At 40.2% G+C, this 15978-nt stretch overlaps 1 long non-coding RNA gene across 1 annotated transcript; it reads left to right on the forward strand.

Annotated features, from left to right (window-relative positions):
* The first annotated feature begins 2173 nt into the window (after positions 1-2173).
* On the forward strand, positions 2174-5569 carry LOC147152383 (uncharacterized). The gene is made up of 6 exons (XR_015085777.1): positions 2174-2559; positions 3517-3591; positions 3856-3994; positions 4174-4275; positions 4429-4570; positions 4840-5569. It is a non-coding gene; the product is annotated as an uncharacterized LOC147152383 (long non-coding RNA).
* Positions 5570-15978: the final 10409 nt, after the last annotated feature.

Consider the following 15978-nt stretch of genomic DNA (forward strand, 5'->3'; position numbering starts at 1 on the left):
GGTAATAATGCAGCCTATTTTTGGTGGACTTTTCCAATTTGTGCTCCATTCCTGTGATCCCAGAGTCAGTGATACGCAGCACTGCGTCCCTATAGCAACAATCCACAGTCGAGATGGTTCCATGGGGACATAATGTAATTTATCCAGACAACTACACTGGAGGCAGATGACCCATGTATTAGTATGTCTTATAAAGTATTTAGTCTGTATAATAGATAATACCCTGGGCCAATTATTATTTACATGTGATGCATTCAAATAAATTGACAAATTGTTTTGAGGTGTAAATATCCTGGCATGGCCTCTATTTTAAATGTTTAATGTGAAGCAAATTGGGGGTGGAATCATCTCAATATTTTGCCAACAATGATAATATTGCAATACAACAATTACTGGTATGTAAAAATCAATATCTTGTACTGGTAGAAAACCAGGTGTGATGCACAAAATTTTATTGATTCCTGTACGCCTCTCAAATCAAGTCAGCTGGACTTGGCCTGACTCGCATAAGCAGAAGAAAATGGATGGATAGTCTGATGAATAGCCACTATATTAAATTTATGTTATCCCACTAAAATCGATCTGCCCCTCTACTGAGCAGCTGCAGAATCACGTTTCCAAAACAAGAGCAAAAACAAGAGCAATCTGAACTAAGACGACCTTGACAAAAAATACAGAGTAGCAAACAATCACAATTCACACTATTTATTAGTGTAACTGAATTATCTTTATTCATCGGTGCCTAAAAAAACGTTACAATGTTAGCTGTGAAAAAATGTTTTCGCCCGTTTGGAAATCCAGAATTTTTTTTTTTTTTTCATTATTATTAGTTTTAGTAGTAGTAGTAGTAGTCATGGTTGTCGTACACTGTAAAAAATGACCGTGAAATTAACATTAATATGCCGTAAAATCCGGGCGGCACGGTGTTCGACTGGTTAGCACGTCCGCCTCACAGTTCAGAGGTCGTGGGTTCGATCCCGGCTCCGGCCTCCCTGTGTGGAGTTTGCATGTTCTCCCCGTGCCTGCGTGGGTTTTCTCCGGGCACTCCGGTTTCCTCCCACATTCCAAAAACATGCACGGTAAGTTGATTGGATACTCTAAATTGCCCCTAGGTGTGATTGTGAGTGCGGTTGTTTGTCTCTGTGTGCCCTGCGATTGGCTGGCAACCAGTTCAGGGTGTCCCCTGCCTACTGCCCAAAGACAGCTGGGATAGGCTCCAGCACGCCCCGCGACCCTTGTGAGGAGAAGCGGTACAGATAATGGATGGATGGATGGATGCCGTAAAATCCTGACATTAAAAATCCGTAAATGGAATAACAATGAATCAGTGTATATGTCATGTCATCTTCCAAACCGCTTATCCTATATAGGGTCGCGGGGAGTTGCTGGAGCCTATCCCAGCCGTCAATGGGCGAAGGCAGACTACACCCCGAACTGGTCGCCAGCCAGTCGCAGGGCACACATAGACACTGTCACTGAGCGGGAATCGATCCCACGCTGCCCGCACACAACTCAGGCGTGTGTACCACTACACTATCAGCGGACTAATCAGTGTATATTTTAAAGCAATATATTGTAAAAGAAAGAACAATTAATAATTGTTATTTTTACAGTTAGTGTATGTGAAAATTATCATACTTCCTTGTAGAATTGACATATTACTGTATAATATACATCAAAAACTTGTAATACTTGAACCAATGCAATACAGTTAAAATTACAATATGGATTGGTTTAAAGAACGGAAATTAATTGTATACCATTTTACAAATTCCTATATTGTGATTTCCAGTTAAATTTGTAATTATGATAACATGAAAAAGTAGAGACTCAATATAAACATGTTTAGAACTGAGACCTACAGCTAGTAGAACTGTAGTAATCATGGTAAAAAATTGCCTATATTTTGACATTAGATTGACAGCTCTTATGTGTTAATCAGTTCCCTATTTTTGTATCATATTATAGTAAGGTTACAATATATATATTTTTTTATCAGGTAATGTTAGTTTAGTTTTACATTATATATACAGTGTGTGGTTAGAAAAAGCAGCACCATACTATAGGATACATAATTGGTCAAGAAAAAGGAGTTTTTTTTATACAGCCTACCCTCGCCCTACAAAACACTTTTCTGCCGTAAATTAAGGTCTGTGTGTAGAGGATTTCGATCATTCTTGTTAGAATTTCAAATTGCAAGTACCAATCACAGAGCGCCACCGTTTGTGAACTCTTCTGTCATTGGAGGGTGTTTGCTTAACGCGGGAGCAGTTGACCCAAAGCAGAAATACTAGCCAGGAGCAGCAAGACACAAAAAAGTTACAACTAGCGACAAAAAGAGGTGAAGAGTAGAAATATAGGGACGAACACGACGCGGGAGAAGACACGACACAGTCGCAGTTAAGACAGCGCGAGACAACGCAACAGCAGGGAAGACGAGACGACGGAGTAGCAGAAAACCGGCGGGAATTCCGAAATCGACGGAGGAGCGTGGAAGACGAGGAGAGGACAGCAAGGTGAAAGAGGAGCCGCGACGTGGATGAGCAGAGACAAGGAGCGGTAAAATAACTGACTTTAGCTACTAGTCATAGTACTCTGGTCTTTTGCACCTTGTGAGTAGCTAGCTTAACCGCGCATTCAAGCTTTAACATGATTACATGCCATTTTTGTAGCAAATCACTGCTAACATTGAGAGACTATGTTATGCATTGCTGCGTTCAAATGAACCACGTTGTGTTTTCCAGTGTGTTAGCGTCGACTGCTAACGGTAATTTCGCACGTATGCCGCTTTCAAAGCTCATTTCTACCGCTTACACAATGTGCACGAACCGACGCACAGCAGAGCAGTTGTCACAGATTTGAAATGTGCCGTTTCGCTATGTGCGCGCCATTTTCAGACTGCAAAAGAGCTGCTACAACATTTGAAAGGGCACATAGTTGAAGGGCGAACTATATCATTTCCTGTCATTGGTTGTAAAAACGTGTTCACCAAGAAATCATCTTTCACTGCTCATATGTCACGCAAACACAGAGGATGTTCGGTGGAAAACTAAACGATATGTATAGGGACAAACCTTTAAGTCAAACAAGTTCTACCTTGAAAATCCAGGTTGCCTGAAGCTAATTTTGTATCAGGATGCATTTGAAATCGTGAATCGTCTTGGCTCTGCTAAAAAAAAAAAGAAGTCATCGCTGTCTATCTGTGGCAAATTTGCCTGCTCATGTGCGGTCAAATACAGACGTCATGTCCCTTGTGTTGTTGTGCGGAGAGAAGGACCTAAAACGGTTTGGCTGTGCTAAGATTTTCTCAGAAATGTTAGATGATTTGAAAGATCTGGAGGAGAATGAAATCTCTGTGGGCGGGAAAACCATTAACGGAGCATTGCAGGTGACAACCTTGGGTCACATGTCATTGGGGGGTTTACAGAGAATTTTCATTGTTCAAAGTATTTTTGTAGATACTGTGAAACTACACGAAGTGAGTTTGAAAATGATCCCAATGTCTGTGGTCCACAGCGCATTCCTGAAACGTACAATTCAGCCATCAATGATCTCGCACCTGGAGACGGGGAGGGCGTCAAAGGCATTTAGGTAAACTCTGTGTTCAATGCTTTGAAATCTCTTTCATGTTTGTCAGCCGGGTCTCCCGCCTTGTTTGGGTCACGACATATTTGAAATATTTCATCAAGAAAAATAAGTGGTTTACATATACACATCTGAATCGACGAATCACTCAGTTCAAGTACAAAGGGTCCGATGCGCTGACAAAGCCATGTACTGTCAATGAGGGTCCAAAGCTTTCTGGCCAAGCCATCCAGAACTGGAACTTTTTGAGGTTGTTACCTGTTTTCATAGGTAAAAGAAATGGTCCTGCTGCTGATGGCCTATTTTGAAGAAACTGAAGCGATGATGCTTTCTAATGTGGAGGACACCTGTCTGGCACAGGAAGTCCAGATGGACAAGCTCCCTTTGACCCCTACCATCATTGTCTGTGGTAAGTTAACACTTTGTTGGTCTGTTTTCTTTTTAGGTCTGGATGAATTCTTGGTTCTTGTTTTCGTTGTGAACTATATCCTGTGTATGTGTGTCTGAGTCTGTCTGACTGTCCGAGCCCAGAAAAGTTTCAGGTGCATAACCATTTGTTTCATTTGTGTGTGATTCCCTCTTTTTTAGGGCAATCCTGTTTTACTTCCACGCGGTGATGTTTGGAAGCTACTTCAATTTCAACATCCATTATCCATCCAAGCTGGCATCCACCCTAGAGTTCCTGCAGAGGTGTGTCATTTTGGATTCATCAACCAACATTTACTGTGTATTGAATGTTAACTACAAACAAGTAAAAAGTAGCTTGATGTGATACTTTATAGTTGTTTTGGAAGTCACTTTATCATTAATACATTTTGTCTGTTGCTATTCCATTTCCCCAAGGTGCTTTTTCTCCATAAATCCTGAGAAGGGCATCAAAGTAGAAAAGAACAGGACTTCCCGTCTACACTTGAACCCCACAGTCCTCACCTTGATCCAAGACCTATCTGATCACGAGTGGCGCGACATCTGAATTTGGACTCAGGTAAGTCATGGTCTGACCTCTGGGGTGATGTCTCAGTCATATAACTTTTTTGGGGTTAGGTTCATTCTTTAAACTTTAATGATAAACATTCTAGATTAACATCTTTAAAAGGTTGTTAGTTTGATTGTTTATGAATGTGCAGAGTTTTAGTGCATCTGTGAGTCAGTCTGTCAGTGTTGATGTGTGTGTTTTGTGAATTTCTGCGTCTGTCTTTGTGTGTGTCTCTAAATCTGTATTTTATTCATCTATTTGTTTTTCTTCCTCCCTAGATACTTCTCCATCAACATAGATGGCATGGAAGTGGAGAAGAGCAGCTGTGCCCGTCTACACATGAACCCGAGCCCTCAATTTGATCCAAGGTTACTTAAACACGGCATACTGATTAATATTACGTTTGTGGAATATAAGTTAAGCAGTAAGATCCACCGTTTTTTAGCCAATTCAGGGGGTGGCCATTTTGTCACTTTCTGTCGACTGAAAATGTCATCCCAGTTGCTCAGGTAACAACCAATCACAGCTCATATTTTTTCCTCTGTACTATGTACAGGCCGAAATATATTTTTTATGTAGATGTAGGTTGGTGTGTATACACATGTGTATATACACATGTTACTGCGTATATCTACATAGGTTTGATTCTAAATGTTTGCCGTCAATGTTATACATTAATGGCCACATTATGCCGCCGCCCCTGTGTGACCTATATCTTTGCTACTGTAACAATGAAAATTTCCCCACTGTGGGATCAATAAAGGCATTCTTATCTTATCTTATCTTATCTTCTGAAGCTGAGTCATGATTGGTTTTTACCTGAGCAACTGTAATGTCATTTTCAGTCGACACCAAGTGTCAAAATGACCCCCCCCCCTGAGATGGACAAAAAGATTTGCAATAAGATTTCATTACTATGTTACAGATGAAGATATTGTGACAGTCTTGTTGCACGTGTATTTGTTTTTTAGTAAAGTCATTATTCCAAATGTTAGATTTTTTCAAGCGGAAAAGCAATAGTTACAATAAAAAAAAAAACAACTTAAAGTATTTTGCATATCTTTTTGAAACAATAAAATTGGGGTTTGAAATGACAAATTGGTATTGTATTTTTTTTAAGTTGCTGCATACCACAGGTCACAGTTTTATTCCCATTTCTGGTAAAAGTCAAACAAAAACTCACGGAAGTTTAAATGTAATCAAGTATAGAAGCGGTCTACTTTTTATCTGTGTCCCATTAATTTTTCTTTTGGTGGTTTTAGTTTTAACAGTAAACATTACAGATGAAAATCTTGGTTAGACATTGTCAGTTTGACTGTATGTCCATATTTACCAGTAATACTCATTTAATGAAGACTTTCGTCAAATAATTCAATGATAGTAAGTAGATGTTTATTTCACAACAAAACATCGTAATTAATTCTACAAATTATATTGCATGAAACAATGCTTTAATAAAATAAGCAGAATAATTCAGTAAAATCACAGACCTTTAATGAAGCTTTTACTGTTTAATAATGTATTGCGTCTGTTTTTTTTCAGTGAAATTGAATGGGATTAGATGTAAAATAAGCAACTGCTGGATGTAAATTATACGGGAAAAATGTCTTGAATAAAAGGCATAGTTGTGTTAATTTAGCTGCAAAGTTGTGTTGAATTTACCAGTTTATCATGTCAATTTTTGTAGAGGATTACAGTTTTATACTGTAAAATTTACAGGTTATTCTGTAATGTGTTTTACAGTCTGCCGTATTTTTTACAGTATTATTTTGGCAACCACAGCTGCCGTTTTTTTCCGTAAAAACAACGGGTTTTTTTTTTACAGTGTAGAAATAGTCACCCAATGAAAGTGTTGGCAGAGTAGCCAGCGGCACAGCATTGTGAACAAAAATAAATATGGCACAAATGAAAGGATTAAGGGAAAAACATGAAGTGGAGATGCCAGGGGCAATTCTAGGATCAGAGGTTTTAAGGGTTGCTGAGCTCTCAGCAAGACAAGATAAATTTCACAATTGCGTGCATAATATTTTGCACAACTGTTTTGGGGAAAGTCTGTGACTACAGCATTGCCACAGTTACCTAATAAAGTAATTTACAGGCAGTTACTTTGGTTATTTGTGTAAGGGTATATGTGGTATGGCATAAGTGTATGGGACACGATTTTTACAAATTGTAATGTTTTATTAAAGTAATAATTTGTTCAATGTGAATGTTGTATTAAACAAAATATCCATGAACGGTTTCTTGAATTGATACGCATCGATCGAGTATTAAATGAATTTAGCTTTGCGCTTTGAAAATCTTCTGGACAGGGCCAGCACGACGGCGAAATGCGGATATGACGTCAGTGAGCCATATCTCTGACTTGCTGCCTGTGAAAGTGTGCTCGGTGTGGTTTTTCTTCGGATTCATTTTGTTTCTCCTTTAATTAAACAATAAAAATGGAGTGACCCGTACTTACCGACAGTTTGTCATCGCCATCTTCAGAGTCTGAAAATCAGAGGTGGGCATACCTCCTATGTGACGAACCGGTCCGCCTATGGGTAAATGGTAGTGGTAAATGGGCTGCCACTTGTATAGCGCTTTGCTACCTTTGGTACTCAAAGTGATTCACACTGTAACTCATCTACCTACTGATGAGGCAGCATCAGGAGCAACTGGGGGTTCAGTATCTTCCTCAAGTATACTTCAACATGGTCACAATGGCCCGGGATCGAACCCACAACCTTTAGGTGGGGAAACAACATCTGTATCACAGAGCCATGCTGCCCCAATGACGGACAGCCATTTTGTAGGTGATAAACGATAGACGGGAAACTTAAAAAAATATTCGGACTAAGCATGCGCACACGAAACACATACACGAGGAGAGAACATATATGCAGCAATTAAAGAGATGCTGAGAAAGCGTGGCATAGATCCAAAGCAGGTAGTGTCTGTCACTACAGATGAGATGCCTCTGCCATGGTGGGAAAAGAGCGGCAGGTGGGGGGTGGGTGGTTGCCATGGATGAAAGAGGACAACCTAGATCTTATTGCTTATCTCATCCATCAAACTGTTTTGTGTGTCACTTTATCTGAACATTTTGCAGAAGTAATGAACCCAATGATGAAACTCATCAACTTCCTCAGGGCATCCTCATTCCTTCAGCATCGTCTCCCAAGAGAATTCCTGGAAGATGTTGAGGCAAATGCCAATGACCTTCCTACTGCACAACAATGTCAAGTGGCTGAGTAAAGGCAATGCACTGGGATGTTTCTGGTCTATTCGAAAGAAAATAGCAGCTTTCTTAAAGCAGACCAAGAGTCAGAGAGCGACAGAATTTTCAGTTGTCTGCAAGATGAGCAACAGATGGATATGGTTACTTTTTTGGTTGACATCACATCTTAATAAGCTCAATTTAAAGCTGTAGGGTCAGAAGAATTCAGTTGATGATTTGATGATAGCTGTTTGATCTTTCCAGAGGAACCTGGACATTTTCAAAGAGGATTGTAACAGAGAGTGTGAACACTTCCCAAAACAGCAGGGACAAATTCAGGGTGAGAGAGACGTTTCTCCCTATGTTGACTTCATAAAAAAGCTGATTGAAAACTTCAGAAAAAGGTTCAATAGTTTCTGCCCTAGCCAGCAGCTTCTCCTGCTAATCCAGAATCCTTTCCTCATCAGAGAAGTGCAGAGACATTTCCAAGGAAGTGACACAGACATTCAAGTGGGCACATGCCTAACCCTGTAAAAAGTAACGAATTGAATTTGTTGTGACTCAAGAACTTGCATATTTGGAACAATATGTTACGAATTAGGGTTGCACGGTATACCGGTACCAGTATAGTATCACAACACTAGAGTTTTAAAACGGTACTATACCCGCACTTAAAAACAAACGGTACTTTTTTCAATTTATTGAATGTGATTGAATTGGTAAATTGGAGCCTCTCTCTAAGAGCGAGTGTGACGTAGTTGCCCATGCGCCTCCATCTCCTTATGCTCACAGGCAGAGAGAAAGTGAAGTCGTGCAGACAAAGCAAGTGGAAGACAACGAGGAACAGAGCCGGTACTCGATAAAACAGGGACCCAAAGTACGGTGTGAAAGTACTTCGGGTTCAAACCGAACAGAAGCAGCTTGCACTGCTGTGCTTTTATGCTACAAAGTCTGCCTCGTGAAGAGAGCGACATGTCAAATTTGTCCAAAGATTTGAAGGACAATCATGCGAATTTGTTCCGCGACTTCTGTCAAGAACGACAGGTGATAATGTTGTTGACCAGTTCACTACACTATAATGTCAATGAAATTAGCAGAGCTGGGCAGTCCGTCCCTTGCCCATTTTTGGGGCGGAGGGGTGGGGGGGTGACAAATAAAAAAAAATAGCTGGAAGTTGATTTTAGTCCGGCCTACTAATCGGCCCTCATGCGTGTGACGTGCTCGCGAGGCGGCCAAAAATCATCTCAGCCTACTCGGTGAAAGGCTTCTTTTTAGGCTTCTTTCTACTCCCGCGTCTGCGCGAGCGACAGCTGCTGTTATAGGGATTGTGGTATTGCCCCCCCCCCCCCTCTTGTAATGGTATGCCCCAGTTGCAGGTGGGAGGCGCGGGTTACGTAATGTGACGATAAGGAAATACAAACACTCTTGAGCGCACGTTGCTGTCTCACAAGTTGCGATGACATACAGTTTCCAACACGGAGATGGATGCACCACGCAGCTCGTTGTTGCTGCTGCAAAGTAAACATTACTAAACAAGCAACTCACCCACGTTCCCCCTTAGCCGCCACCTTCAAGATCGTTTTTGCAATAAAATTAGTCTAGTCATCACGGTCCCTTTATGGTTGTAGCAGGTACGGTATCCATTGTTGTCGCTGTCTTTTTGAAGCGACGCCCGCCGACTTGTTTCAAAACAATTTGTGTCTACGAGTATATTCAGACGCTAGCACATAAAGCTAGAGTTGATGCACTTTTTCTGGCGTTCCCTACTTCCGGAAATTCTGACCGATGACAGCACCCTCGTGACCCTCGTGAGGATAAAGCGGTTTAGATAATGGATGGATGGATGATATTTCAATTGGTGACCTTTGTTTCACATGTAATTTTTGCTGGACGTGATATTGTGCATTACAGCAGAGGGCAGTGTAATGGATTTAGTCATTTTTCATTTACATTATTGGTAATATATCGATTAAAGCAACAACAAAATCTGAAAGAGCCGTTTGGGAGCCAACAGGCCTATAATTTGTGAGATTGTGCTTATTGTCAGTTTTGTATTTTCATTTTCTATGGAACACTTCCTGTTTTGAATGACAGATTACAGATATAGGTGATAGGTTTTGAAATATTATTTATAACAGTTTTTATTAATGACATATCTATATCGTAACAATCTGTAGATCATTTGCTTTTACTTTTATGCACTGTCAACTATTTCTTGTTCGCAAGTTGCTGTCAAGAACATGGCCTTGAGTATCCCCAGTCTACCTAATGTCCCTGACCAAGATGGCCGCCGCACTGGGGAGACCTCGGGGTGAGTATCCCCAGTCTACCTAATGCCATTGACCAAGATGGCTGCCGCACTGGGGAGACCTCGGGGTGAGTATCCCCAGTCTAGCTAATGTCCCTTCCCAAGATGGTCGCCGCACTGGGGAGACCTCGGGGTGAGTATCCCCAGTCTTGGTAATGTCCCTGACCAACAATCAATAGAAAGGGAAGAAATAAAACAATTTGTGTCTTGTATAACACACACACACCAAAAGGCCTTCACATCACTGCACGCATACAGCTTTGTCTAATGTAATGGAATGTGGCTTTGAGGGATATCTGACAGATATAGAAGTCCTTGTGACCAAGGATGTCTCCAGGCCAGACGACCTTATGAGGGGCCGTTAGAGACATAATTCAGGAATACCTCTCACACTTACTACTGAAATGCTTTCATACACACTGGTGAAATTTATTTTGCTCATAAACACTAGTGAAATGCACTCATACACTATAGTGAAATGCTTTCATACACACAAGTGAAACGCTCTCATACATGCTAGTGAAATGCTTTCATACACTATAGTGAAATGCTTTCATACACGCTAGTGAAATGCTTTCATACACGCTAGTGAAATGCTTGCATACACACAAGTGAAACACTCATTAACACTACTGAAATGCACTCACACATGCTAGTGAAATGCTTTCACACACGCTAGTGAAACGCTCTCATGCACAGTACTGAAAATTTTGTTGCTTATAAACAGGTGAAATGCTTTCATAAACTATAGTGAAATGCTTTCATACGCACAAGTGAGACGCTCTCATACACACTAGTGAAACGCTTTCATACACACTAGTGAAATGCATTCACACACGCTAGTGAAATGCTCATGCACACTACTGAAAATTTTGTTGCTCATAAACACAGGTGGAATGCTTTCATAAACTATAGTGAAATGCTTTCATACGCACAAGTGAAACGCTCTCATACACGCTAGTGAAACGCTTTCATACACATTAGTGAAATGCACTCACACGCTAGTGAAATGCTTTCATACACTCAAGTGAAATACGCTCATACACACTACTGAAATTTTTGTTGCTCATAACCACAGGTGAAATGCTTTCATAAACTATAGTGAAATGCTTTCATATGCACAAGTGAAACGCTCTCATACACGCTAGTGAAACGTTTTTCTTTCACACTAGTGAAATGCACTCACACAACGCTAGTGAAATGCTTTTATACACACAGGTGAAACGCTCTTATACACACATCTGAAACGCTTTCGTACGTACTGTTGAAAACACTGTCAAACACTCGGACAATAAGACTAAATCAGACACTTTAAAAAGAAATTTTAAAAAAATTCACATATAATGGATGGGCGGAAAGGCGTCACGGTGATCGACTGGCTAGCACATCCACCTCACAGTGCAGAAGTCCAAGATTCGATTCCGGGTAACGGCCTTTCTGCCTTTCCGAGTCACGTTCTCCCTGTGCCTGCGTGGGTTTTCTCAGAGGCCTCCAGTTTTCGGCCGGGATGGACTCCAGCACGACCGCGGCCCTCAGGGGGATAGGCAGCTCAGATATTGGTTGGATGGATGAAATATACAAGAAAAGGGCAAATCACATTAAACGGATGCAAATGAAAATAACGCTAGGGGAGATCAAAGAATGTGTGATCAGAAAAATATAGTGCTTTTGTATGGGTTATGTATGATGCATATATGCTTGTTGATTATTATCTTAAATTCACGATTTTACTCATTGAGTTAATATGAATGCTTTTAATTTGAAAGTTGCATTTACTGCGTGGGAGACGACGATCTGGATAACTTGCAACAAAATAAGGGTTAAAAAGATAAAATTGGAAAATATAATTAATATAAACATCATCTTATTGCTTTGAACATTTGCAGTATTTTCTCTTCAATTGTTATTTTGAGAAAATCTGCCATAGAGATCGAGTTGGAGCCGAAAGTCCCTTCTACACCGGATCTTGATTGCCAGGTGAAGACGGGGTCCAGCGAAAGGGAGCGATTAGACACGATGTTAAAAAAGTGAATAAAAACAATCATATATACGTATCGTGGCGACGAGGACGGCTCTTGGGGTCAGGAGAGGTAACCGGGAGACCCGTATTTAGATCTTTATTGGCCTCGGTAAGCGAGTAACTCACTTCATGCAGACGAGCTAAGCTATGCTGCTATGCTATATGCCATGCTAATGTCGCGACTCGCCAGGCCATTATTGAGTATTTCTTCAAAGGGAATTAAGGTTACTACTAGCACTACCACTATTTAGCTTGTTGAATAACAAATGAAAAGATGAATCATACATGGTGAACCCTAATGAGGTCAAACACTATATTTTACTGATCACATATTCTTTGAAACAAATAGCAATTGAAATTGCATCTGCTTGCATTGAATCCTTTTTTTTTGCATAAATACATTGTATATTGAATATGTAGAATTTTTATTTTATCTCCCCTCGCGTTATTGTCATTTGTATCTGTTAAATGTGTTTGCCCTTTTCTTGTGCAGTGGTACCTCTACTTACGAAATTAATTGGTTCTGGAAGAAATTTCTTAAGTAGAAAATTTTGCAAGTAGAGACGCGTTTTCCATGTAAATGCCCTAATCCGTTCCAAGTCCTCCAATATTCAGACATAAATGTTTTATAAAGCATAAAAATGCATGAAAACGTGACAAATACATGTTACAATTAGATTATTGCACAATAAATTAGAGTTGTGCATAACGTAAAAAAAACCAAAGAATTGATTAAGGAATAAAAATGATGGTCGTTTACCTTACCTTAATTGCTGTCCTAATCGCTTTTTTCCCTCTTTGGTTCATGTTCTCTCTCAATAGTGGTTTTTGCCTCTCAGAAGTGTTGTTTGTAAAGAACTGATTTAATAACGTGGTGACTGTCGATACATTACGGTCATATTCTTTGGCGAGATCAAACAAACGCATCCCCCTTTCATACTTTACTATTATCTCTTGCTTTGTTTGTATGGACAAAAAAACGATTTTCTCCTTTTTTTCTTTTCCTGATTTCTAATTCACCTAAAATTATCGGAAGACTTCATGGCTCGAGGGTCGAATGACGAGGACGCTGCATCTATCTTATTACCTATCTATCCACACACATAGAGACATACGGAAGAAGTCCCTCTTAGCCAATGGGATGGATGGAAGATGCTAGGCTAGCCAATGGAAGATGCTAGGCTAGCCAATGGCAGAGCAGCTATGAGTATGTTGCGTTCACGAAACTCCGGAGCTGCGAGTAGCAGCCCATACTGCGAGTATCACCCCATACGTTTACCTTTCGTATCCTGAATTTTCTTTCGTAACTAGAGGCAATATTTTCCTGTTGAGGCGTTTCGTAACTTGAAAATTACGTATGAAGAGACGTTCGTAAGTAGAGGTACCACTGTATGTTACATCCATCCAACCAATATCCGAGCTGCCTATCCCCATGAGGGCCGCGGTCGTGCTGGAGTTTATCCCGGCCGAAAACTGGAGGCCTCGGAGAAAACCCCCGCAGGCACAGGAGAACGTGACTCGGAAAGGCCGGTGCCCGGAATCGAATCGTGGACCTCTGCACTGTGAGGTGGATGTGCTTGCCAGTCGATCACCGTGTCGCCTTTTCGCCCATTCATTATATGTGAAATAAATTATTTTATTTTAAAAAGTGTTGGATTTATTCTTATTGTCCTAGTATTTATGACAGTTTTCAACAGTATGTACGAAGCATTTCAGATGTGTGTATGAAAGCGTTTCACCTGCGTTTATGAGCAACAAATATTTCTGCAGTGTTTATGATAGCGTTTCACTTGTGTGTATGAAAGCATTTCAGTTGTGTGTATGAAAGCATTTCACTAGTGTGTATGAAAGCATTTCACTAGCGTGTATGAAAGCATTTCACTAGCGTGTATGAAAGCATTTCACTAGCGTGTATGAAAGCATTTCATAAGCGTGTATGAAAGCATTTCACTGGAGTGTATTATTGCATTTCACCTGTGTTTGTGAGCAACAAAAATGTCACTAGTGTTTAATTAGAGTGTTTCACTTGTGTGTATGAAAGCATTTCACTATAGTGTGTGAGCGTATTTCACTGGTGTTTATGAGCAACATAAATTTCACTAGTAGTAGTAAGTGTGAGAGGTATTCCTGAATTATGTCCCTAACGGCCCCTCATACGACCTGGTCCTTGAAGTGATTAACCATAGATGGCGAAGTTCAGAACCAACGTTTTTTGATTAGACTTATCTGACAGCACAACACTATATGTGTGGGGGTTGCATCTTAGACACCGCCCTTTTCTCACTTCGCCCCCATGGGTGTGAGTGTTTGCGAGGTAAGAAAAGAAGCCCAGATTTGACTTTGTCTGATTCCTGGATTTCAGAGATTGAAAGAAGTGGACAAGCAAATTCAATTAACTTGTGTGAATCTTGATTTACATTGGATGCTTTCTTGAAAGATTAAACGAACACGCATTGGAAAATGGTTGTTGTTTGTGAACTAACAATTGAGCTTACATCCCAAGTGAGTGACCTGCTGATTTTTTTTCCAACAGGATCTACTGTGTTGTCGTCCTTGTGGTCAAAAGTGTTGAGTTCAATTTGTTTACTGTTGATGCTTCTCTGTAACATGTCCATATCATGGTTGATCCTTGGTGCAGTCTGTGGATTAGATGAATTATTCATAGTAGCTAACGATCAGTCTCAAGTCCGTTGATTAGCACTAGTACTTATCTAGGTCTGTCATATCTCTCACCACCAGTACTTTTGCTTCTTCGGGTGTTCCATTCAGTTTGATGAATATTTTACAGTTTGTTACCCAAGTGTGTTAAATCTTGTGTAGTTTTTTTTAGGTATCTTGCATTCTTTGCGATGTCAGCGTTCCTTTTAGTCAGGTGATTGTTCATATAGATGTCTGTTCCTTTCAGTTTTCGTCCTTGGGTTATCTTAAAATGTTTTGATGAATTATTTTGCAGACACCACCTATCTACAATCTCCTGGAAATAATTTAGTGAGATACTAATTACAATATTCAATACACAAAAATTCAGAATAATTATAACAAATGATTTGCATGATGAATTGCATAATCTATTCACGCGATACACATCTTATTACTCAAATGTCACAAAAAGATTTGTCTTTAATACTGAGAAGTCTGGAAATTGGGGTCTGGAAATTTTAAATGTGTAGGAACCCTTATTTTCTATTTATTTTTTTTGATATTTTGAAGTGTTGGTTACTGATGTGTGTTGTTTTATTGTTGTGGTGGTTGTATGTTTATTTTTCTTACACTAATATTTGTATTTTTATACAATGCAGTTCCATTGAGGGAGGACACAGAGGACAAAGGTGGCAGCTCATTTCCTGGGACTAGTCCAGGAGAAAGCACAATACAGCACAGCCCATCATCACCAGATCAGAGCACAGACAGAAACAGTCACATGCTCAGTTCAGTGATTAAAGTGACACTTTGGTGAGCACTTATATAACAGGTTTGCATGTAAAAATGACATCAGTCCTAAAGTGCCCCCCCAAAAGACTTAAGGTCTTTTTTTATGATTAGATTTACGACAAATTGCCCCGCCCCCTTATGTTATGTTTTCGGTCTCAGTGGTCTACGTCACGGGAGGAGCCAAGCGTGGTAATATTGCTCGCTTTGTCAGTTCTGTTGTCTAAAACAGCGACTGATTGCCACCAAAATGCAAATGCACATTACTACTCTTGTCCACTTCAACCTGTGAAAGAGTAAAAGTGTTCTGCACAATAGTTTGGATTTATTGACTTAAAATTGATCTCATCATGATCACCTCCGTAAAATCAAAAATACCGTGGCGACTGCTCCTCCACTTTCACAAGCTGAAGCGGACAATAACATGAATGCGCCCACGAACCCCGACTGGTGATATTTCG

Source organism: Filicampus tigris, chromosome 2 (genome assembly GCF_054856515.1).
Source record: "Filicampus tigris isolate MCC_2025a chromosome 2, RoL_Ftig_1.0, whole genome shotgun sequence".
In the NCBI taxonomy this organism is placed as follows: Eukaryota; Metazoa; Chordata; class Actinopteri; order Syngnathiformes; family Syngnathidae; genus Filicampus; species Filicampus tigris.